This window comes from Neofelis nebulosa, chromosome 10, assembly GCF_028018385.1.
Source record: "Neofelis nebulosa isolate mNeoNeb1 chromosome 10, mNeoNeb1.pri, whole genome shotgun sequence".
In the NCBI taxonomy this organism is placed as follows: Eukaryota; Metazoa; Chordata; class Mammalia; order Carnivora; family Felidae; genus Neofelis; species Neofelis nebulosa.
The window spans coordinates 35,956,975-35,980,788 of record NC_080791.1 but is presented as its reverse complement, the minus strand read 5'-3'; positions in this window follow the sequence as shown (position 1 = coordinate 35,980,788).

Here is a 23,814-nt window from a genome sequence, read left to right as displayed (position 1 = left end):
ATTGCCAAGTAGTATTCCATTGTATATATAAACCACATATTCTTTATCTATGCATGTGTTGATGGACATTTGGGCTCTTTCCATAATTTGATTATTGTTGAAAACACTGCTATAAACATTGGGTACATGTGCCCATATGAATCAGCACTCCTGTATCCTTTGGATAAATTCCTAGTAGTGCTATTGCTAGGTTGTAGGGTAATCCTATTTTTAATTTTTTGAGGAACCTCCACACTATTTTCCGGAGTGGCTGAACCAGTTGCCTTCCCACCAATAGTGCAACAGGATTCCTGTTTCTCAACATCCTCACAAACATCTGTTGTTTCATGAGGTGTTAATTTTAGCCACACAAACCTACCGGTGTGAGGTAGTGTCTCAGTGTGGTTTTGATTTGTATTTCTCTGATGATGAGCGATGTTGAGCCTCTTTTCATGTGTCTGTTTGCCATCTGGATGTCTTCTTTAGAAAAGTGTCTATTCATGTTTTCTGCCCATTTCTTCAGTGGATTATTTGTTTTTTGGGTGTTGAGTTCAGTTAAATTCTTTACAGATTTTGGACAATAGCCCTTTATCCAATATTCCATTTGCAAATATCTTCTCTCATTCTGTGGGTTGCCTTGTTGATTGTTTCCTTTGCAGTGCAGAACTATTGAGATCCTAATAGTTCATTTTTATTTTTATTTCCCTTGCCTTTAGAGATGTGTTGAGTAAGAAGGTGCTGCAGCTAAGGTCAAAAAGGTTGTTGACTGTTTTCTCCCCAGGGTTTTGATTGTTTCCTGTCTCACATTTAGGCCTTTCATCCATTTTGAGTTTATGTTTGTGTATGACATACAAAAGTGGTCCTGTTTCATTCTTCTGCATGTTGCTGTCCATTTCTACCAGTATGATTTGCTAAAAAGACTGTCTTTTCCATTGGAAAAGATTTGCTTTGTCAAAGATTAGTTGGCTGTACATTTGTGACTCTAAATCTGGGTTCTCTATTCTATTCCATTGGTTTATGTGTCTGTTTGTGCCAGTCCCATACTGTCCTAATGATTACAGCTATGTAGTAGAGGTTAAAGTCTGGGATTGTGAAGCCTTCCATTTTGGTTTTCTTTTTCAACATCACTTTGGCTACTCAGGATCTTTTGTGGTTCCAAACAAATTTCAGGATTGTTTGTTCTAGCTCTGAGAAGAATGCCAGTGCAGTTTTGATTGCAATTGCATTTAATGTGTAGATTGCTTTGGGTAGTATTGACATTTTAACAATATTTGTTCTTCCAATCCATGAGCGTGGAATGTTTTTCCATTTCTTTGTGCCTTCTTTAATTTTTTTCATAGGTTTTCTATAGTTTTCAGCACACAAATCTTTTACATCTTTGGTTAGGTTTATTCCTAGGTATTTTACGGTTCTTGGTGCAATTGTAATTGGGATCGATTTCTTGATTTCTCTTTCTGTTGCTTCATTATTGGAATATAGAAATGCAATTGATTTTTATACATTGATTTTGTATGCTTCGACTTTGCTGGATTTATGTATCAGTTCTAGCAGCTTTTTGGTAGAGTCTTTCTAGTTTTCCATGTAGAATATCATGTCATCTGTGAACAATGAAAGTGACTTCTTCTTTGCCATTTTGGATGTGTTTCAGTTCGTTTTGTTGTCTGATTGCTGATGCTAGGACTTCTAACACTATGTTAAACAATGGTGGTAAGAGTGGACATCCCTGTCATGTTCCTGATCTCAAGGGGGAAAGATCTCAGTTTTTCCCCATTGATGATGATATTAGCTGTGGGCTTTTAATCTATGGTTTTTATGATATTAAGGTATGTTCCTTCTCTCTTGACTTTCTTGAGGGTTTTTTATTAAAGTATGCTGTTTTGGCAAATGCTTTTTCTGCATCTATTGACAGGATAATATATTTTCTTCTATTAATGTGATTTATTACATTAATTGATTTGTGAATATTGAACCAACCCTGCAGCCCAGGTATGAATCCCACTTGATCATGGTGGATAATTCTTGTACTATACTGTTGAATTTGATTTGCTAGTATCTTGTTGAAATTTTTGCACCCATGTTCATCAGGCATATTGGCCTGTAATTCAGCTTTTTTAGTGGCATCTCTGTCTGGTTTGGGAATCAAGGTAATGCTGGCCTCATAGAATGAGTCTAGAAGCTTTCCTTCTGTGTTTATTTTTTGGAACAGCTTGAGAAGGATACGTGTTAATTCTGTTTTAAATGTGTGGTAAAATTCTCCTGGGAAGCCATCTGGCCCAGGGCTCTTGTTTGTTGGGAGACTTTTGATAACGCATTCAATTTCTTTGCTGGTTATGGGTCTGTTCAAATTTTCTATTTCTTCCTGTTTGAGTTTTGTTATTGTGTGGGTGTCTAGGAATTTTTCCATTGCTTCCAGGTTGTCCAGTTTGTTGGGATATAGATTTTCATATTATTCTCTAATAATTATTTGTATTTCTCTGGTGTTTGTTGTGATCCCACCTCTTTCATTCTGATTTTATCTGTTTGAGTCTCTCTTTTTTCTTTTTGAGAAATCTGGTGAGGGCTTTATAAATTTTGTTTATTTTTTTAAAAAAACAGCTCTTAGATTCATTGATCTGTTCTACTGTTTGTTTGTTTGTTTTTTTTTAATTCTGTGTTGTTTATTTTTTCTCTCATCTTTATTATCTCTCTTCTTCTGCTGGCTTGGGGGTTTCCTTGCTGTTGTGCTTCTAGTTCCTTTAGGTGTGCAGTTAAGTTTTGTTTTGGGATTTTCCTCATCTCTTGAGATAGGCCTGGATTGCATGTACTTTTCTCTTATGACTGCCTTTGCTGCATCACAAAGGGTTTGGACTGTCATGTTTTCATTTTCATTTGCTTCCATATATTTTTTAATTTCTTCTTTAATTTCCTTGTTGACCCATTCATTTTTTAGTAGGATATTCTTTAACCTCTATGCATTTGGAAGCTTTCCAATTTTTTTCTTGTGGTTGATTTCAAGTTTCATAGTATTGTGTTCTGAAAATATGCATGGTAGGAACTCAATTCTTTTATATTTATTGAGGGTTGTTTTGTGACCCAGTATGTGATGTATCTTGGAAAATGTTCCATGTGTGCTTGAGAAGAATGTGTATTCTGCTGCTTTTGGATGAAAAGTTCTGAATATATCTATCAAGTCCATCTGGTCCAGTGTATTATTCAAGGCCCTTATTTCTTTATTGATTATCTGCTTAGAGATTTGTCCATTGTTGTAAGTGGAGTATTAAAGTCCCCTGAAATTACCATATTCTTTTCTGTAAGATTGCTTATGTTTGTTATTAATTTACCTATATATTTATGTGTTCAAGTTGGAGGCATAAACATTTAAAAAAATATAACTCTTCCTGATGGATACAACCTGTAATTATGATATAATACCTTTCTTCATCTCTTGTTGCATGCTTTAAAATCTAGTTTGTCTGATATAAGTATGGCTATTCCAGCTTTTTGACTTGCAGTAGCATGATAGATTCTCCATCCCTTCACTTTCAATCTGAAGGTGACCTCAGGTCTAAAATGAGTCTTGTAGACAACATATAGCTGGATCTTGTTTTCTTTTCTTTTTCTTTTTTCTTTTTCTTTTTTTTTTTCCCCTCTGTTACTCTATGTCCTTTGATTGGGGAATTTAGTCCATTTACATTCAGAGTTATTATTGAAATATATGGATTTAGTGTCCTTGTGTTATCTGTAGATTTCATGCTTGTGGTGATGTCTCTGGTTGTTTGTAGTCTTTGCAGCATTTCACTCAGAGTCCCCCTTAGGATCTTTTGCAGGGCTGGTTTAATGGTTATGGACTTCTTCAGTTTTTGTTTGGGAAGAAATCCTTGATCTCTCCTTCTGTTCTGAATGACAGCCTTGCTGGATAAAGGATTCTTGGCTGCATATTTTTCCTATTCAGCACATTGACTATTTCCTGCCACTCCCTTCCAGCCTGCCATGTTTTGATGGACATGTATGGTACTACCTCTATGTCTCTACCTTTGTAGATTAAAGCCCATTTCTTCCTACCTGCTTTCAGAATTCTCTCTTTATCTTTGTATTTTGCCAGTTTCACTATGATATGCCATGGAGAAGACCTATTGTTGTTGAATCTGAAGGGAGTTCTCTGTGCTTTCTGGATTTGGATGTCCGCTTCCTTCCCCAGATTAGGGAAGTTTTCAGTTATAATTTGTTCAAGTAAACATTCTGGGCCTTTCTCTCTCTCTTCTTCTTCTGGATCTCCTGTGACATGGATATTATTACATTTCATTGAATTACTTAGTTCTCTAATTCTCCCTGTGTGGTCTAGCATTTTCTTATTTCTCTTTTTCTCGGCTTCATCCTTTTCCATAATTTTACCTTCTGTATCAATTATTCTCTTCTCTGATTCCTCCATCCTTGCTGTTACTGCATGTAGTTTATTTTGCACCTCATTTACAACATTTCTTAATTTGTTGTGACTAATTCTTAGTTCCTTGATCTCTGTAGCAATAGATTCTCTGTTGTTTTCTATGCTTCCTCAAGTCTAGCTATTAATACTATGACTATTACTCTGAATTCTTGATCAGATATATTGCTTTTTTATTGTTAAGTTTTTTTAATGTTTATTTATTTTTGAGAGAGAGAGAGATAGAGTGTGAGCAAGGAGGGGCAGAGAGAGAGGGAGACACAGAATCTGAAGCAGGCTACAGGCTCTGAGCTGTCAGCACAGAACCCAATGAAGGGCTTGAACTCACAAACTGTGAGATCATGACCTGAGCCGAAGTTGGATGCCTAACTGACTGAGCCACTCAGGCGCCCCTCAGATATATTGTTTATATCTGTTTTGAGCAATTCTCTAGCTGTCATTTCTTCCTGGAATTTCTTTTGAGGAGAATTCTTCTGTTTTGCCATTTTGGCAAGTTTTCTTGTTTCTAGTTTTTTGTCCTTTTCCTGTTTTAATAGCTCGTTATTTGTCCTGCACCTGCAAGCACTACTATAATAAAAAGGGGTCATACACTCTCCATGGCCTGCCCCTTTATGATGCGTTTTTGGAATGTGTTGTGTGCTCTCTGTTATTGTGACTCTGTTTGCCTTAGCTCCCTACTCATAGTAGTGGTTTGGACCTTCCATCAGGTGTGCTTTGATTTGTTCATTGAAGTAACCCTGGAATAAATTTAAAAAGGGGGTGGTGGTGGAAGAAGCCTATCCCATACATAGAGAGAAATGACTTCGGCACGGAAAAAGAAAAGAAAAAAAAAATGAGCAGGCAGAGAATCAGAGAAATTATATGTCTTGAGCCAGAGAGAGAGAGAGAGAGAGAGAGAAATAAAGAAGGAGATACAAAAGAGAAGTAAAAATAATAATAATAATAAATTAAAAATGTCTGCTTAAATACACTAGCAACCAGAATAGAGAAGAGAAGAAGAGGAAGAAAAGGAGGAAATTATATATATATATATATATATATAATTTGTGTGTATATATGATATATACATATATAATATGATATATATATATATCATATGATATATATATAATATATATATATATCATATGATATATATATATATAATTTGTGTGTATATCATATATATATATATCATATATCATATATCATATATATATGATTAAGAATCAAATCAGAAAATGCAATACTGCTTGACCAATATCTGATTATGCCTTTGAACCAGTGGCTGTGCTGGTTTGGTCAATGTCAATCTTACTCTGGTAGATACACAGTTAACAGGCATGGAGGGGTGTGGTTTGGTCAGGTGGGTCCTGCCTTCACTGTGGGCCTGCTGTCTTGTACCCTGAAGTCCCAACATGTTGATGATGGGAAGAAAAATGGTTGACACCCCAGTATCTCCTCCCCTGACCAGATATCCCAAACCACTATGTTCAGGCTGTCCTCACAGTGCAGCATGGGTGTGAGCAGGACGGTTTGTCCTTCTCCAGTCTCTTGTGCCTCCCAAGAGCTTGGCTGGGATTCAAACCCCGATGTCTTAAAGGATCCCCCTCCATGCGCCCCGGTTCGGGGTAGTGTCCCTCCTTCCAGCCAACAAAAGACCTCTGCCTGGTGATCGCCTGCAGGGTCTTTTGTCCTTGGAGCTGCTATATACCTTCTTCTCATAGCACTCAAGGGAGGGGACTGCTCTCTCCAAATGTGTCTCTGAGCCTGTTACCAAGCCTGGGGCCTACTCCCCTCTCCCCCAGGTGCATGTACAGGGTCGGCAGATCCAGTCTAGAGAAAAACACACAACCCTGGACGGTGTTAGAAATTGGTTCTCTCTCCATTTTTTTTGTTCTCTGGTCCATGGTTTTTCTCTTGTCCAAATACAATCCTACCCTTTTGCAGCCTCTCTTTCTCTTCCTCTTCCTCTTGTCTCTCCACAGTAAGGAATCCCTCCCTTCCATGCCTATGATGCCCATTTTTCTCTCCCAAGTTGAAATCACATACCTATGGCCTGTCAAGTTGTCTCCATGGGCCCGTGGACATGTTTCTGTCACTCTGTAGCCCAGATACCTGGAATTCTAAGTCTTCTGGCCTCAATACTGCTGTGTTTGAGGGACGAGGGAATTTTGGGTCCCCCTACGGCTCCACTATGTTGATTCTTCCCTGTTAATTGCTTTTTTATCTAGCTAACAATCTTGGCTTTAATGAGAATGTCCAGAATATTTAACATTAATACAATTATCACTATGATTTGGCCAAAATTTTCAATTTTTCTATTTAATTTCCAGTTGTTTAATATGTTTCTGTTTTTTTTCCTATTTTTCTGTATCATTTTATTTAATTGAGTATTATAATTGCATTTTTAAACTGCCATTTTTATTAGCTCTACTTTTTAAAATTATTTTTCTATAATTTATACCATACATGCTTACTTTATTGAGGCAACTTTTTAAATATTATGCCACTTTAGTTATAGTGTAAAAATCCTGCAAGTGTATATATCAATTTTCTCATTCTTATTTGTACAATTCTTGTCATAAAATTTCCACATGCATATTTAAATTCAAGATACATTACTACATTTGCATTAAAAGTGAGAAAAATATTTTATTTTATTTTTTAAAAAAATGTTTATTTTGAGAAGCAGAGAGAAAAAGAGAGAGAGGGAAAGAATGCATAGTGTTGTTGGAGGAGGGGCAGAGAGTGAGGCAGAGAGAGAATTTTCAATGCAGAGCTTATGTCAGGCTTGATCTTATCACCCCAGGATCATGACCTTAGCTGAAATCAAGAGTTGGATGTTTAATCCACTGATCCACCCAGGTACCCTGAGAAAAATGTTTTATACTACTCATGTTTTTGCCATTTTCATCACTTTTTCCTTTGTATAGATATAAATATCCATCTTTTAATCTATTGGAATTTTTTAAATGCCTGAAAATCTTCTTTGAATATTGGAATTGTTTTGTTTTGTTATGTTTTTAGTTCAGGTCTCTCTCCTGGCAGTGGATTTTCTCAGCTTTTGTTTTCTTAAAGTATGTATAATTCTTGTGAAGATAAAATTCATAAGAAAATTTAGGTGTGTATAGAATTCTAAGTTGATTTTTTCCCTCTGTCTCTCAATATTTAAACGATGTCAATCTATTATCTTTTTGGTTTACATAGATTTTAATAAATAAGCTATTAGAGTTCTTATATTTGTTCTTCTTTTTGTAAACTGTTATTACTGTCTGTTAGTAGGTAAGAGGTTAATTAGATATTAATTTAGACTCATTCTATGATAGTCATTATGACTTAGCATTTTCATTTATATAAAGTCACTTGACAACTCATTTCATATAATCATTAACAATACCATTTCACATATTTGATTTAGTCCAAATCATTTAATATTTTTCATTAATATGACGTTTCAGACTTTTTCTTCTTAAAATATTTAAAATATATTCAAAATGAGAAATCGTTAGCAGCTTGCCTATTGAGGAAACCCATATTTTCCAGTTAATAAATCAGTATTTGTGAAGCCAGATATCATGGAGGTTTGCAGAGGAGCACCTTGTAAGTGAGAAATAGTTGATGTCATTTCTAACACACTGTACTTTCATGCTTTCTTGATTTTCTCCTGGTCCATGTTCTTCCCATGATTGGCTGACAGAGAAATTCTTACAGATTCTTTAAGATGATTCTGCAAAATGGATCTTGATATTAACTTTTTACAGACATGCCATCCATATCCATGAAGCTTTTCTTAATTTATCACAACTTCCCTGCCCCACCCAAATGTAGAATTAATTACTCTTCCTTTTTGTTCCAGTGGCATTATTCACACCTCAATTTTATATACAATATTATACAAATAGTTACTAGTAACTTACCTTACATTCAGTATACTCTCCAGAGTTGAAATGTTACATAGAATTTTATTTTTCTATTACATATGGAGTATCTAGAGAGAAGTAGATGATAACAAATATTTTTTCATGATAGATTGTTATTATAGTTAACAAATTCCTTCCTTACTTCATGCAGAAAAGGTATTTCAGAAAAGATTGTTCCTCCAATGGTGTCTTTTTTTCACAAGCGTAGATACAGGATTGTTACACATTGTGGCCCCAGAGAAAAAAAGTTTATCTTGAAATTTTTTTTTTTGGTTTTCATATAATGAATTATTATTTCCTTATAAACTAAAAGGCATTCATAACAACAGTTATATTTTAACATACATTATCATGAATATGTTTTATACATAGTTACCTCAAATCTGTGGAACTGAGGCAGACCATTTCCATGTTGCTGAGAAGATTAAATTTCTCACATTAAATTGACTTGAAATATTTACAAATGTTTTCATGAATTCTACTTGACAATTCCAGACATTATGATTATGATTGATTATGATGATTATGATTATTACTACTACATTCTCTGTAGCAGTTTAAAGCAAAACCAGTAATAAGTTTGTATGCAAATAATAACCTCGAGGCAAACTGTCACTTATACTCTCCATTCAGAGGTTTTCCATTGATATTCCAAATTTCATTTAATAGTCACAAATATAAACAATTTTATTATTTGATTTTGATGGTGAAAAATATTTAATAATACTAGGAAAATATGTCTTTCAAATATGTACATTTCATACAAAAATTAAAGCTATTAGTAAACCTTGAAAATCTGGAATTCAGTACAAAATAGAATTCTACTTTAAAGTTAAAGACTGTGGCATTAGATCAACTATTTAAAGGACAATTGATTAACTGCTTTATTCATTCTAATGTCAACACTTTTTTGTCTTTCATTCAAGAAGTCAGATCCTCAGGAATTATTATGTATCTAACATTTATAGAGATGTAGGAAATTTAAAATGTGAGACAAAAGAACAGCTGTCAAGTATGTTACAATTTAATAGAGATATTTGCAAAATTAACTATTATGCAAGATACAATTCAATAAGGATCTTAATTGAAAAGTGAGTTCTGAAGTAAAAGAATTTCTTCATCTGTAAGGATAAGGGAATGTTTCATTGAGAAGATGATGTTTGAGCTGCACCTTGATGAGATATAAAACAGCCACACATTTGAATATGCAAACACAAGAGTAAGAATAAGTGAAGGCAGTTCATGACTCAAAGCAACCAGAAGTGATTGATATAATGGAAAAATAATGAGTTTACGAAACATGTTTATATTCAGTTTTCATAATCTGGAATAAATTATGTATTGTTTTTATTTTAGTTTTCATATCTGGAGTAAATTCTATGTAAAGCACACATTGTTGTTATGAGGATTAAATATGATAATTTATATAAATTACCCTATAGGTAATAGGTGCTTAGTAAAAGATAGTCCCCTAAAGAGTGTGTTCATAAAGCCAATAACACTCCTTAAAAAAAGAGAAGCAGCTATAATATATATCTAATTTCTCCTTACATGCCTTCTTCCACCTATCCTCCACTATGTATCCTCATCCTTCCCTTCTCTATCCTCCTTTGCTTTCATCATTTATGATTTTCAAATTAAAGGCTGAAACCTGATTTTCTCAACCAGTTATTATGTAGGAGTTATTTTTATCAACTCAGTGAATAAGAGGGAACTTCTGACCCCTCATGATGTTGAAAAGCAAAGTACATGCTGGTGAGTACTTATTGATTATACATGCATTGCTTTGAAAGGAAAAAATGCATCACACATTCAAAATTTTCCATCTGAAAAAAAAAAGCAAAAAACAAACAAAAAAACAGAACAATGTGTCACACTTATTTCCTATCCAACCAACTAATCAGTGTTTTTCTCTTTTCTCCTGGATACTTAAATTCCCTTCTCAGGAGATTTAGTTTGAAAACAACCTTAAGTGTGATATGAAGAAAGAAGGGTTTTCAAACTAACTTTGCAGCATACTGAGGAATCAAATTATGTAGAAAAGCTGCATGAAACATTTTTCATGCATCTAAATATAGATACCCTTTTAAGTTAGAGACACATCTTTGTCCTTGAATATTTTGGAGCACTTCAAGTGGAACAAAAGTTTACAAGAAAACCAATTTTTGCCTTCCCAAAATAAACTTATGGCACAGGCTCAAGTTAACATCTTACAGAAGTCCAATTTTAAAATTTGCATATTTTACTGTAAAGAATGGTCATCTTCAAGCTATCAATTCATTGCATTCTACCTTAGATGTTTCTATACAGATTAACTGGAAGAGAGACCTGAGAAATTCATACCTGATAACTGGAGTATAATTTCTTTAATTTGGTAATCAAGTCTTTTTTTGTCTGTAGTTATTATGCAGTTTTTAACCCACAATTATTACTAATAAATACGACTATTATACGTATTTTTGGAAGTTCAATAATGTTAATACTACTATCATTGCTTGAATATATTTTAAGAAATGTTGGTATATTTCAAAAGCATCATTCTAATTCATGAATTACTGAGTTCTTTGTATTTTTACATAATATGTACCATTTAAGGAAAAAGTGGAGCAAAGTGATTTTGATAAACAGAGACTAGATCAATAATTCATGAACACCTGCACAGAGTGATAGCTAAACTATTTACATGTCATGAAAACATTGAGGTGAAACCATAATAAGAAATTATGTTAATTATACCACATTACAAGATTTTAGCAAGCTAAAAATGCTTTAACCTGCCTTTATTTGAAATTTACACTTAATCATTAATCTAAAAGTTACTTCTCCCCAGCATCTGGTATTCTATTTGAAATAAACATTCATTAAGACAATTGTGGCATCATAATTGGATAAAAATAAATTATTCAACATATACATATATGTGTAAGAACCTTATACAACATACATAAATATATATATATATATATATATATATATATATACACACACACACAGAATAATTAAACATAGTTATTTTAACCGAAGACTTTAATTTAGATCACTATAATTCAGCATGATGGTTTTGTCTACTATTACACTTTGACCCTTAGCACATTGCTTTCTATGTTTCATTTTCCTCAACTGTAACATGAAGATAATCATGTGAGCTTGTTTTCTGGATTAAGTGAGGAAATTTATTTAATTGCCTTGCACGGGGTCTAGTAATACACTTATGTTAGTTTCTGACTAACAGGAAAGACAAAAACAAAAACAAAACAAAACAAAAAGCCAGAACATTAGGTCTTCACTATTTTACATGAATAAATGCTTAGTATTTTTTCTTATATTAGTAAATAAGTTATGAATGAAAATAACACTAACTGATAATATTAAGGCTAACTTTTTATTGTAAGTGGTTTTAATAGGGTGCATTTTGATTTCTGACAGTGGTATGATATGGCTGCTAAAAATTCTCATCAAGCTATAGGATTAGCCTTTTTTTTTTTAATTTTTTAAAATGTTTTTATTTTTGAGACAGAGAGAGACAGAGCATGAGCAGGGGAGGGGCAGAGAGAGAGGGAGACACAAAATCTGAAACAGGCTCCAGGCTCTGAGCTGTCAGCACAGAGCCCAACGTGGGGCTTGAACTCACAGACCATTAGATCATGACCTGAGCTGAAGTCAGATGCTTAACCTACTGAGCCACCCAGTGCCCCAGATTAGTCTTCTAAAAGCCAATAGTTATATATTTCTATAAATGGGATAGTTGTTTTAATATTCTTTTGAAATATTTCACAATATCAAAACTTGAGAAAACTTGTCTTTCAAACTCAATTTTATTAGATATTTGTATACATTTTATTTGGGGTTAAGTCTTAAAACAGCTAGACTAAGCAGGGTGTTACTGAGCAAGTCCTAAGAGATGTCCTACAGCTTTACTTTTGAAACTACACAAAACCAGCCTGCTTTGAGCACCAGAGAAGAGAAACCTAGTGTGTTACTCCTGATCATTCCTCACATCATTCCTACCAAGGAGAATTTGGAGTACAGGTAATTCTGAGCAGTTTCAGTTATTTTATTAAAGGCAGCTCTATATTTTTAGGATAACTCTCTTAATCTAGTTGGATCTCTTTGGAAAATAAAGGGTGTAATTAGAACAGTATAACTTAAGAGAACAAACCTGACTAAGCACTGTCAGTTTTCTCCATCACCTATCTCTAAGTAATTGGTAAAGTACTAACAGTACCCAGAAGCAGATGATCTGGGGGTGCATGTGTGGCTCAACTCTTGGTTTTGGCTCAGCTTATGATCTCATGGTTCATGGGTTTGAGCCCCACACTGGGCTCTATGCTCACAGCATGGAGCCTGCTTGGGAGATTCTCTCTCTCTCTCTCTCTCTCTCTCTCTCTCTGTTCCCCATCCACTTACACACACACTCTCAAAATAAATGCATTATAAAAACTTAAAAAAAAAAAAAGAGAGAAGTAGATGATCTAGAGGACAAAAAAGAAGATCTTCTGGAGACTCTTAGAATGATTTAATCAACCTTCAGAGAGTAATATGTAAGTGTAATACTATTTTAAAATGTTTCCCTATTATTAGCTTCCCTGTTTTATCTTTTACTTGTTAGTAGAATTTGACCAATGGGGAATTATTTTAACAATGTTTTCATGAAAGGATTAGTACTATTTTTGTTTAGTCTGATATTTTTCAGCCATTCTCTCCTTTGTATATAATATATATAAACTTATTGTATATATTATTAATACAATAAATATGTATTACTATATTAATAGTCTATATATAGAAATTATATTTGCTGTGGATTTTTCCAGTTTAGGAATTGGAGTTTAAAAAGGGAGTAAAAGGGAGTTAATCTGAATAGCAGTATGACATTTTATGTTTCTTTCTTTTTTTTTTAATCTAGTAAAATTTCCTAAATGTGCCCTCACAGTCATTACAAGTTTTCAATGAATAGTTGCAGATTCAAAGTAAAAATTGCATAGTGTTGAAAACTCATATGATAGAAATTTCCTCTAGTCTTAAGCCAGTTTTCTGGCAAGATGGATGTTATTTGTTAAAATAACATATATTTATTAAGGTTTGGGCTGTCAAGATAGATATTTGTGCAGAGTTGTATGTCAATATGCCTATGTCAATAGATTTTACTAGAAAATGACATTATTCTGGGTGAGAAATACATGCACCAATCTGAGAAATTATAGATAAAACTATAAAACTGGTGTTTAATGATACACATTACCAAAATCATTACTGAATCAACATAGAGGACTGTTTTGAGCAGATAACTTAGGTCTTTGGGATTTTCATCAAGGCTTTGAATTTGGACAAGTTATTTAATTCTTTGTCCCTGTTTTCATCATCTATAAAATGAGTATAGCAATTACACATAATTCAAAAGGGTATTTGCAAATTGAAAGGCATAATCACATATAATGCATTTACAATGATACTTTGCCCATAGTAAGTGTTATAGATTTTTTATTTTTATTACTACTCTGCGGTCCAAGTTTTTGGATTATATCATAATAAGATCCTGCCAGTTTACAGTCATTCTTAGGGATCAATTCCTATTTATATTTAATTTTTGACATAGCTGTCTTAAAACCTATCATCTTTCATTATTAAGCAGATGAACAATAAAGGGATAAGAGTAATAACATACGTTCAGAGACTTTAAAGTTATTTTTATGACATTTTCTTCCAAAGTCTCTGTTATATTTAAAAACTACCTCAGATAATTCACAGAGTTTCTGCCCTTACTATACTTACATGAATCGCTGATAATTGAAAATCAATTTTATCTTCCATGATTATATTAAGGTGGAAGATTAAGCATCTTGAAATCAATTAGACCAGACATACTTAATATTATTTACCAAATTCAGTCTATAGGCAACTTCACGCCAAAATTTGTCTTTATTACTGTCTCACAAATATTCCCCAAATATTACACTGACATTTATTTATTTGTTTGTTTGTTATATTGTGATCAGAGAAGCTTGTTCTGATTTTTGCTTTATATTTTGCCTCACTCATGGACTCACTTCTGTGGGTTTTTACATATTTTTTCAACCTCTTCCTACTTTGTCTAATTTGGTTCTACCAGAATAAGCAGTATACTTCTAATGTAAGGTTAGTATTCAAATTGTTGAGATTGTCTCCTTCAGTTTCACAAATTTTTGTGAGGAAGTTATTAAAAAGAGACTCTCTTAAACTGCTCATAGTGTAAATTAGTGAGACCTTGAAATTATTTTACCATGTTCAATAAGGAAATTATATCTAATCTTTACTTTTTAAAATGTTTTATTTGTTTATTTTGACAAAGAGAGAGTGGGAGAGTGGCAGAGAGAGAGGGAGACAGTGAATCTCAAGAAAGCTCTGCAGCTGTCAATGCAGAGCCCGACATGGGGCTGAACTCACAAACCATAACCTGAGCCAAAACCAAGTTAACTGACTTAGATGTTTAACTGACTGAACCACCCAGGCACCCCTATATGTTCTTTACTTTTAATCCGGTAACCCTAAATATAGAAATTTATGCCAATAAAATACTTGGAAAATTTTACAATAATTTTGTACACAATTTGTAAACTAATATAACTTATTAAGCAATGATAATAGAAAATAAAAATAATTAATGGTGACCATTGTCAATGATATTAAGTGAAAAAAATGATTTATATAAATTCATACCAACTGTATGTAAATTAGTATGTTGATTAGGTATGACAAGTGAAACACTGTAGTTGGCAACTAATCTTCATCTTGGTGCTTTAAAGAAGGAAAGCAGAAAGTTCGAACAAAATAAGTTTAACTTGGTTTCTAATCTAAATAATATAGTAGGAAAATTGCATACAAAATCAAAAGTTGATCTTAATTTTCTTTCTTTTCTCTTCTTAGGTAGATAAAAACATCTGGCCAGGAGAGGAGCTAAGATGGTGACACAGTAGGAGGACCTCAGAATTGTTTCATTCCTGGAACACAACTAGATAACTATCAAATGATTCTGAATACCCAAGAAATTGACCTGAGGACTCACAGAACAAACTTCAGAACTAGAGTGAGAGGAGGCCATATTGAGGAAGGTAAGAAGTGTGGAGATGTGTTTTGGAGGAGAAATAGATTATGGGTTGCAGAGGAGAGGGAACCCTGGTCATTGAGAAACACAAGAAAGAGAGGAGCACACAGGGAATCACACAGGGATAACACTCTCAAAATCCATCGGTGGAGAATATGAGAGTGGCTGATTTTTGTGAGATTTTGCAACTACTGGGGCCTGAAACTTCGAGTTTTAAAGGTCAGTGGGTTTGTCTGGCATACATCCCTGAGGGTGCTGCTCTACTCCTGGAAAGAAAGCAGGCAAGCAACCTGGGAGCAGACAGCACTGTCTAGGAAATATCTAAGGCTCATAGGTAGAGATTGTTTGCTCCCCTTTGAGCACGTATGTCAGAGGTGGCATTCTCAGAGATGTCCCAGAGGGAAAAAAGAGCTAGTGGATACCATTTCCCTCCCTTTCTCCTTGGTATAGATGCAGAACCACCTGCTAAGGGTGGCTAGCCTGGTCACTGGCTGTCTACCTTGCTTCCTCCAAATCCAATGCCTCTGTGATCTAACACAACTGCCTTTCTTGAGCAAACAAGAATCAGTCCCAGTGTGGCAAGACCCTCCCCCAGAAGACCAGTGAAGGCCCCCCCATACCACGTCCCAGAGTTTGAGTTTTAAAAGTCAGCAGGGTTGGCTAGGGTACAGTCTAAAGAATATTGTGCTGTTCTTGGCAGGCAAACAACCCAGAGAGAGATAGCATGAAAATGGCGACCTCAATAAATGTCTGATACAAGGGGGGAGTTTATTCACTCACTCTTCTAGGAGTGCTTTCCTAAGAGCAGCAAGCACAGAGACCCCTTTCTGAGGACAAAGGAGCTGGCTGGCACCATTTTCCTTCCTCATCCCTCAGAATAAATAGCTTCAGTAAATAGAACAGCACCAACACTGGCTGCCTAACCTGCTTACACCAAGTTCTGCCACCCTGCTCTCTTTCAATACTATTCTTCTCTGGCAGATGTGCTTCAGACCCAGTGCAGAAGGCCCCTCTTTCGGAACACCAGGAGAAACACCCCACCACTACATATCCCAATAAGAGAGTTCTACAAGGCCTCAGTTGTAGTGGAAGTAACATCAGGTCTCATTTAATAAACAGGCCAAAGCACAACTAGTTAAAACTCACTACACTTTACCCAAAGTCCAAATATTGTCCATTGCTGGCAAAGAGAGCCTCTGCAGACAGCTGGCCTGAAGGATAGAGGAGCTGAAACACAGCAGCAGAGCACACACAGCATACAGCAGAGACACCAACTGAGGCTTGAGGCTCTGGACACAATACAAACTCTTCTTCATAAAACCATTACTCTCAGGAGCATGAAATGTCCAGGCTTTTCTAACACACAGTAGAAGACAGAGACTTAAACAAAATACTAAGATGGAGGAATTCACCCCAAATGAAACAATAAGAAAAGGTCACAACCACAGATCTAATGGAAACAGATATAAGTAACATGACTGATGGAGAATTCAGAGCAACAATCATAAGAATACTATCTGGGCTTGAGAAAAGAAGGGAAGACTTCAGGGAAGCTCTTACTGCAAGAAAAAAAAAGTTAAAAACCATCAGAAATGAAAAATGTATTAGCTGAGATTCAAAACAGAGTGGATGTAATGACCACAAGGATGGAAGAAACAGAGGAATGAATAAATGATATAGAAGAAAAATAATGGAAAATAATTAAGCAGAACAAAAGAGAGATAGAATAATGAAACATGAGAATAGACTTGAGGAACTCAGTGACCCCATCAAACATAACATTTGTATCATAAGAGTCTCAGAAGAAGAGAGAGAAAAGGGGGAAGAAAATTTACTTGAGGAAATCATAGCCAAAAACTTCCCTAATCTAGGGAAAGAAACAGATATCTAGATCCAGGAGGTACAGAGAACTCCCCCAAAATCAACAAAATAGGCCTACACAAAGACATATCATAATTAAATTTGCAAAACATGGCAATAAAGAAAAAGTCCTAAAAGTAGCAAGACAAAAGAAGTCCCTTACTAACAAAGCAAGACCCATAAGACTAGCAAAGGATTTCTCAACAGAAACTTAGAAAGCTAGCAGGTAGTGTTATGATATATTCAACATGCTTAGTGGGAAAATTTGCAGCCAAAATTACTCAATCCAGGAAGCCTATCATTCAGAATAGGAGAGATAAAGAGTTAAAGAGAGATAAAGATAAAGAGATAAAGAGTTTCCCAGACAGATAAAAGGTAAAGCAGTTCATGACCACTAAACCAGTCCTGCTAGAAATATTAAAGGGAGCTTTCTGAGTGTAAAGGAAAGACCAAAAGTGAATAAGACTAGAAAAAAATAGAGAAAATTTCAAGAAACAATGATAAAACAAGTAATAAAATGGCACTAAATGCATATCTATCAATAATTACTCTGGATTTAAATGGACTAACCCCTTTGACCAAAAGATATAGGGTGTCAGATTGGATAAAAAAATAAACAAGACATCTCTATTCTGCCTACAAGAGACTCATTTTAGACCTAAAGACACCTGTAGATTAAAATTGAAGGGATGGAGAAATATTTACCATGCCAATGGATGTCAAAGGAAAGCAGGAATAGCAATGCTTATATTTGACAAACTAGATTTTAAACCAAAGACTGTAATGAGATGAAGAAGGTCACTACATCATAATAAAGGGTCTATTCAACAAGAGGATCTAACAATTGTAAATATTTAAGCACCCAGCTTGAAACACCAAAATATATAGAACAATTAATAACAAACATAAAGAAGCTCACTGATAACAATATAATAATACTAGGGAATATTAACATCCCACTTACAACAATGGACAGATCATTTAAGCAGAAAATCAATAAGGAAACATTGGCTTTGGATTACAGACTGGGTCAGATGGAGTTAACAGTTGTATTCAGAACACTTTACCCTAAAGCAGCAGAATACACATTCTTTTCAAGTGCACAAGAGACATTCTCCAGAATAGATCACATACTAGGACACAAATCAGGCCTCAACAAGTACAAAAAGATTGATATTATACCATGCATATTTTCTGGCCACAATGCTATAAAAATTGAAATCAACCACAAGAAAAATATTGGAAAAACCACAAACACATAGAGGTTAAAAAACATACTAAACAATAAATGGATCAACCAAAAAATCAAATAAGAAATAAAAAAAAATACATGGAAACAAATGAAAATAAAAACACGATAGTCCAAAACCTTTAGAACACAGCAAAAATGGTCCAAAGAGGGAAGTATACAGCAATACAGGCTTACCTCAAGAAGCAAGAAGATCTCAAATAAATAGCCTAACCTTATACCTAAAGGAGCTAAGAAAAAGAACAAAGTCTAAAGCCAACAGAAACAAGGAAATAACAAAGATTAGAACAGAAACAAATGATATAGATACAAAATAAAACAAAAAAAAAATGACAGATTCATGAAATGGGGAGCTGTTTCTTTGAAAAAATAATAAATTTGAATAAAATTGATAAACTAGCCAGACATACCAAAATGAAAAGAGAAATGACCCAAAGAAATAAAATCACAAATGAGAGATGAGAAATAACAACAATGAATACTACAGAAATACAGTTATAAGAGAATATTATGAAAAACTATATTCCAGGGGCGCCTGGGTGGCTCAGTCGGTTAAGCGTCCGACTTCAGCTCAGGTCATGATCTCACAGTCCATGAGTTCGAGCCCCGCGTTGGGCTCTGTGCTGACAGCTCAGAGCCTGGAGCCTGTTTCAGATTCTGTGCCTCCCTCTCTCTCTGACCCTCTCCTATTCACACTCTGTCTCTCTCTGTCTCAAAATAAATGTTAAAAAAAAAATTAAAAAAAAAACTATATTCCAATACATTGGACAATGTGCAATGTGAAAAAAAATGGATAAATACCTAGAAATATATAAACTACCAAAACTGAAACATAAAGAAATAAAAGCAAACACTGAAGAGGTCAATAAAGAGCAAATTAAATTGAATCAGTAATCAAAAATCTTCCAACAAACAAAGTCTAGGGCCAAATGGCTTCACTGGGGAATTCTACCAAACATTTAAAGAGTTAATACTTATTCTTCTCAAACTATTAAAAAAAATAGAAATTGAATGAAAACTTCCAACCTCTTCTATGAGGCCAGCTTTATTCTGATTCCAAAACAAAGATCACTGAAGAAGAGAACTACAGTTAAATATTCTGATGAACACAGATGCAAAAAATATCAATAAAAAACTAAAAATTGAATCCAACAGTACATTAAAATAATTATTCACCATGATCATGTTGGATTTATTCCTGGGCTGCAAGTTTGGTTTAATATTTGCAAATCAATCAAAGTGATACACCACATTAATAAAAGAAAGAATAAGAACCACATATCTTTTGAATAGATGCAGAAAAAACATTTGACAATGTATAGCATCCATTCATGATAAAAACTCTCAACAAAATAAGTTTAATGGGATCAAACTTCAACATAATAAAGGCTATCTATGGAACACCCACAATTAATATCATCCTCAGTGGGGAAAAACTGAGAGCTTTTCCTCTATGGTCAGAAACAAGACAGAGATATCCATTCTCAACACTATTACTTAACATAATGCTGGTAGTCTTCCCTCACTAGTCAGATAACAAAAAGAAATAAAAGGCATACAAATCAGCAAGGAATAATTCAAACTTTCACTATTTACAGATGACATAATAGTCCTCATAGAAAACCCAAAGAGTCCATCAAAAAATTGTTGAACCTGAGAAATAAATTCATTAGTCACAGAATACAAAGTCAATATACAGAAATCTGTTGCATCTCTATACATCAATAATGAAGCAGCAGACAGAGATACCAATGAATCAATCCCATTTATGCTTATACCACAAACCATAAGATACCTAGAAATAATCTTAACCAACAAGGAAAAAGACCTGTCTTTGAAAAATATAAAACATTGATGAAAGAAATTGAAGGTGACACAAAGAAATGGAAAGACTCCATGCTCATGGATTGGAAGAACAAATATTGTGAAAATGTATATACCACCCAAAATATTCCACATATTTCATGCAATGCCTATCACAATTCTAACAGCAATTTTCCCAGAATTAGAAAAAAAAATCATAAAATTTGTATAGAACCACAAAAACCCCTGAATAGCCAAAGCAATCTTTTTTTAATGCTCATTTATTTATTTATTTTGAGAGAGAGATGGAGAGAGAGAAAGTTATCAGGGAAGGGACCAAGACAGACAGAGAGAGAGAGAGCGAGAGAGAAAGAGAGAGAGAGAGAAATTCCACGTAGGCTCCATGCTGTCAGCCAAGTGCCTGACATGGTGCTTAATCCCATGAACCATGAGATCATGATCTGAGCCAAATCAAAAGTTGGACTCTTAACTAACTGAGTCACTCAGACACTCCTAGCGAAAGCAATCTTGAAAAAGAAAAGCAAACCTGGAGGCATCACAATTCTAACTTCAAGTTATATTACAAAGTTGTAGTGATCAAGATAGTATGGTTCTGCACAAAAACAGACACACAGATCAATAGAACAGAACATAAAACCCAGAAATAAACCCACAACCACATAGGCACTTGATCTTTGGCAAAGCAGAAAAGAATATAACAGTCTCTTCAATAATTGGTGTTGGGAAAACTAAACAGTAACATGCAAAAGAATGAAAGTGGACCAGTTTTTTACACCATACACAAATAAATTCAAAAGGAATGAAAGACCTAAATGAGATAGAAAACCAACCATCAAAATCCTAGAGAACACAGGCAGCAACCTCTTTGACATCAGCCATAGCAACTTCTTATTAGATATGTCTCCTGAGGCAAGGGAAACAAAAATGTACACTAGTGGGACTTCATCAAAATAAAAAGCTTCTGCACAGCAAAGGAAATAATCAACAAAACCAAAAGGCAACTTACAGAATGGGAGAAGATATTTGCAAATGACATATCTGATAAAGGGTTAGTAAGTTAAAAAATTGGCAGAAGACATGAAGAGACAGTTTTCCAAAGAAGGCATACAGATGACCAACAGACACATGAAAAGATGGTCAGCATCACTCTTCATCAAGGAAATACTAATCAAACTTATAATGAGATATCACCTCACACCAGTCAGAATGGCTAAAATTAACCACAAAGGAAATAGCTGGTTTTGTAGAGGATGTGGAGAAAGTGGAACCCTCTTGCACTGTTTGTGGAATTGCAAACTGGTGCAGCCACTCTGGAGAACAGTTTGGAAGTTCCTCAAATAGTTAAAAATACTACTACCCTATGATCCAAAAATTGCACTATTAGGTATTTTATCCAAAGTATACTAAAATACTTCAAAGAATACATGCACCCCAATGTTTATAGCATCATTATCAACAATAGGCAAATTATAGAAAGATCCCAAATGTTCATCATGAATGGATAAAGAAGTGGCATATGTAATGAAATATTACTCACCAATAAAAAGACTGAAATCTTGCCATTTGTAATGACCTAGATGGAGATAGAGAGTATTATGCTAAGTGAAATAAGTTAGTGAAAGAAAGAAAAATACCATATGATTTTACTCATATGTGGAATTTAAGGAACAAAATGAGAAGGGGGGAAAAAGAAAGGCAAACCAAGAAACAAATTCTTAACAATAGAGAACAAACTGATGGTTAAAAGAGGGGAGGTGGGTGGGGGAATGGGTGATGGATCATAGGAAGGGCACTTATGAAGATCACTGGGTGTTGTATGTTGGTGATGAATTACTAAATTCTACACTGGAAACTACTATTGCAGTTTGTGAAGTAACTGCAATTAAAATTAAAACTTGAAAAAAATCTGGGCTAGAGAAGAGTAAAACAATTAGAAGCCCAGGTAGATATTGAAATCTGAAATCAGATAAATTCTGTGCTTAGGTTGCAGAATAACAACTGGGAAACTGGTTGACTTTACAAGGATCTACCAATATCATTATTCTATATGAGCATGAGGTGAAATCAGTAAATTTTAAGTCCTATATAGGGTTTTACAAATGTAGCTTTATCAAGAGTTACAGACTAGTGTATTATATTCCTGTGCAGTTGGTAGTGCCAGAAATGTGACATTAATAGTTTTCAAGTTTAGAGTTCTTGAAATTGTAATCATTCACAAATCTTCATGTACCAAATATGAGAAAAGAAACAAGAAATGTACTAACCTTTCAATTGACTGAGAAAATGTTAAATTAACTGAATTTACTAGGAATCATGAAAATTAGATTTTCAATCAACAGTAGAATGGGTATTCAAGATTAAATTTAGATTCAGATAAGGGGCGCCTGGGTGGCTCAGTCAGTTAAGCGTCTGACTTTGCCTCAGGTCATTATCTCACAGTTTCAGGAGTCTGAGACCTGCATTGGGCTCTGTGCTGACAGCTCGAACCTGGCGCCTGCTTCTGAGTCTGTCTCCCTCTGTCTGCCCCTCCCCCCCACTTGCACTCTGTCGTTCTCAAAAATGAATAAAAATTTTTAAAAAATTAGATTCAGATAAGAAATACAATTAAAATTTTATTTTTGGTCTGACTTTTTGATAAGTGAAATTGTTTTTAAAATAACGTAACTCAAATAAGGCAACTAGATAAAACTGGTGGGTTAAACAGCTGCAAGTATTCCTCTCTTAAACACCTCCACACCACACTAAGGCAATTGTTTTTTTTGTTTTTGTTTTTTTTTCTTTAAGTATAAATGAACAAGGAAATGAAAAATGGGAAAAGAGAAACACGAAACAGTTTTGAAGACTGGGAAGCAGATAGAAGATAAAAGAACAGATCAAGGAAAATAACTCCCAAGCAAGCAGTGGGGCTGCAAAAGTACCAACCGAACTTATACCGCATAGTCTTACTAAACCATAAAATTTTATGGTATTGGAAACTTTTGATAGTGTGTGCAAGGGGATTGGTATAAATAAAGAGAATTGGTTACAAGTTTATTTAAGAAGCAGCAAAACTCTTTCTTCTTTCTGTGCAACTGAGTGACTTCCCTTGTGCCATGGTAGCAAATGCTTGAAATTAGTGAAAACATCATAGAGCTGTGACTGGGACTACCACTGAAACAAGGGAATTAGAACATATGTACACTGATCCACACTGACCAATATCTACTACTTGGCTTTCAAAATCATGGCAGCCACACCTTTCCAACTAGACAGAAAATTGGACTTTTCTTCAGTAACTGAGCAGATCAAAAAGAAATTCCTAAAGTATTGACATTGGAGTTTTGTAAAGTCAAGGGCCAGGAAATTTCCCCTGCCAAGAAGGTGACTTTAATAGTTAAGAAACTACCTAGGAAAGGTCAAAAAAAATCTTAAAAAGTTTTGCAATAATATGCCCAGCTCAAGGATATAAAAAAGTTATTGCCACTATAGATCAAGAACATAACACAATTCAAAAATGAAC